Raw genomic sequence first — 3,639 nt, forward strand, 5'->3', positions numbered from 1 at the left:
ATTTCATTTTTGCAAAGTGATCTAGTATATTTTCTTTCGATAATATCAAATTTTCAGAACTGCCTGTGATTTTTTTAAAAAGCGCCCAAGCCACCTTAATTGCTCTCGTAAATCTCTTTGGTTCTATATATGTATTTTATTCATTGAAATTAAGTTAAAAAACATGACATTTGCATTCGTAATACGATAATTTTAATTAAAAATTAAGTTTCTTAATTTTTAAATGATTTTTTTCTATTATTATTTTCAAGGGATATATTTAAGTCTAATAGTTTAATTTGAATCAATAAAAAATTGTTCATCGTAACTTTACTAAATGATTTTATTTCATCAAATTTTCAAGGCTCTAATATAAATATTTACAAAAAGTTGAGATCTGTATCATTGAATGATTTTTTTGGCTGTATGCATACGCGAATTAAGCTTATAGATACTTGGACCTCATTAGGCATTACACGTCACTCAAGATACGTGATGAGCATGAAACATTATTATTTGTTAATGACAATCGCAGTATGCGTAATGCAAATCAATTACAAATTTGGGATGCTTGTCAGGAACGAAGTATACAGATGCAAATGCAAGTATTGTGTACAAAACGGACCGTTACTTACTGTATAGAACGTGAGTCGTCGATGATCCTTAAAAATAATCAAGTAAAATATAGAAGCTTGTAAATCAGTGAATTTTCAAACCAAGGATATTTCTTAATTACCCTAGATACTTTTCTTGTCTTAAAAACATATTTTTCCTGCGTTATGAAATTGATATATTAACATATTTTTTTACATAAGCCAAAAGATACATTATGAAAATGTAGAGCAATTGAAATAATGAAATAAAAGATTAAAATTTCTTTCTATAAATAAAATACTCCTAAGATTGCAAAATCTTCTATTTCCGAATCAATTTGATGAGACATCGCGTCTTCAATGAAAATTTCACCATGTCATATCGATTTTCCATCGCCTACATTCCACCATAGCGTCAATTATACTCAACTATTCACAATAGTTACACTCCCACCTTCATGATAATCCCCCTACATCTCTTGTGCAAAGCCTTCGCATTTATTTAAATAATCCCTTCAGCTTTTATAGAAAAAGTCTTCCAACGAAAAGTGTAGACATATAATTATATGTAAGAATGATTCATGATCTTTTGTGATCAATAAGGCAGTTATTCACGTATAAATGTACACATATTAAAAATATAAATATTGAAAGGGTAAACTAAAATTAAATTTGTAGTCCCTTTATTTAACCTTGGCATAATAATCATTTCCTTCACATTTTAAACTAGAGAGAGGATATCTATTAGGCAGTACCACATTCAAGGGCAAAAAACTTCATTAAATGAATTCGATTCTAAAGTACAAGGATGTAGAATGATTTAAATTTTCCAAAACAAGTTGCTTTATTTACAATCTGTAATATTACGAAATTTTCTGTGAGACTAATAACACACTTTCATCTCCTTCGCGACTAAAGTTACGGAAAATTCCGTATTAATATCCATATCACTATACTTGACCAGTTATTTTAGGGAATGCCTTTTTATTATCTAAGTGTCTAGAATAACCGAAAATATGTAGTCCACACTTTGAATTTCAGTCAATCACATTTTGCCGCTCTAAGACTCCTATGGGAAATCCGCCAATGCTCACCCTTTCTACTTTCCCTAAGCTCAACGATAATATTTTTCTACGAATTTCAGTGACCCTAAATTAGACAAGGCCTTTCATTATATTTGGGATATTTGAGACATTCTTCCATTTTTGAACTGACACTCCTCATTTTTCTTCTTTTTGACGAAAAAATTATTTTCTACTTTTTATTTTATTTGAATAAGTTCGAAGTTCTACAAAAGAATAAACATTTTTTGGGGTCTTTATTGACCATGAAACATAAAAATTCATATTTGCAATACAATTAAAACTCTAAAATAATCCTTAATCATTTTTTGTTTCTTGAAATATAAACGTAGAATATTATCGGTTGTGCCTTGTACATGAAAAATAACCTCAGAAATAATAAAATTAAACAAATTATATCTGATGATCAAAATTCATTTTTGAAAAAGTTTTAAAATCCACCTTGCGATTATTGTATTTTAAGTGTATTAACACTAACCCCAGAAATAATCAAATTAAACAAATTATATCTGATAAAGATCAAGATTCATTTTTCAAAAAGTTCAAAATGTACCTTGCGATTATTGTATTTTAAATGTAACAACATTCATTACAAAATTATTGCTGTCTGCCATTAAACATGTAGTTTTTTGGACCCCTTCCCGATTATAATACAATAATTTTGAACTTTTTACGTTTTTGACATTTATGAATTCATTTTTTAACTGGGGTATAATTTTTTTGTGAATAATTTTTTTTTCATTTCCATGAAAAAAGTATGTTTCGAAGTCAATAAAGATCTCAAAAGGAAGAGAATTGAAGGCTTGAGTTTTAAAAATGCAAAAATTGAAAAAAATTATTCGTTATAGGCATACTACGTGTAATGGCATAAGTAATAAAAAAAGTTACGAAAGTAAAGATAATTATGAATAAATCTGGCTGTACATTCGCGTACTCCAGGATGATGTCTCTTTATAGCGTTTAAAGTGAAAGTGAAATTGGCCCTTTTGTATGTTTTCCGGTTATTTAATATTATACGAGTATAAAACGCTGAAATTTTTTACATGACATCATACCTAATAGGAAGTGGTTAAAGTTTGCCGATAATATTTTTATTTTTAAGAAGTATTTAATACAAGTAATAACTTCAAGAAGCTTTTCAAGGTGTAGGTACCTAATTGCCGAGAAAGTAGGATACGAAGAAAGGAACAATACAACATTATAAAACGACGTCTCTACGTGCTCTAGATATGTTCTAACATGGAAAATCGCGCTGAGTAAGAAGGTCAATGAAAAAAAGTACATTTATACTTGAAAAGAATTCACTCTATACAAATTCAGAATCTGTAAGCAAAAGAAGAGAAATCCTCTTCCTGTTTTTAGTATTTCATGATATCTATTACAATGTTTAATTAAACGCTTAAGAATACTAAAAATTAAATTGATTTGATTTTAAAATAGTATTTGAATATTTAAAGTTTGATTTTTTTAAATTTTTGGTATCATATTATTGCATTCATAAACTTGACCAACAATCCTACTTTTTTTTTTAAATTACTCTCCATGAATAAAATTTAAAGAACATGCATGAAGAATATTTTGACGAAACACAATGTTCACGATGCATACATTCTAAATTTATATACCTATATGTATGACCAATAATTCGATTTTTAAAAAATTTATTTCATCAAAAATAAAGAATGTGTATTAAGGAAATTTTGATAAATCACAAAACACAATGTTAGCAGTGTGCAAATTCCTAATTTGGATACAAGCATGATAAAAAATCCGACATTGTTTTTTAAAAATTACTTTAGAAAGTACACAGAACATGAATGAAGAAAACTTTGAGAAAGCAGAATGTTGAAGTTGCAAAAATTCTAAATTTATACACCTATATGTATATTCTTCGTATTTTATTAGATAATTGAAAAAACAATATCAAAGGTCATACATTTTTTTATTATTTTATAAAGTACAAAGAACATGAATGGAAAAACTTG

At 27.6% G+C, this 3,639-nt stretch overlaps 1 long non-coding RNA gene across 1 annotated transcript in view; it reads left to right on the forward strand.

The window, feature by feature from the left end:
- Positions 1-3,639, forward strand: part of LOC117179987 — a 16,986-nt gene that overhangs the window by 12,399 nt on the left and 948 nt on the right. The window lies entirely within an intron of this gene.

This window comes from Belonocnema kinseyi, chromosome 9 (genome assembly GCF_010883055.1).
Source record: "Belonocnema kinseyi isolate 2016_QV_RU_SX_M_011 chromosome 9, B_treatae_v1, whole genome shotgun sequence".
Taxonomy (NCBI): Eukaryota; Metazoa; Arthropoda; class Insecta; order Hymenoptera; family Cynipidae; genus Belonocnema; species Belonocnema kinseyi.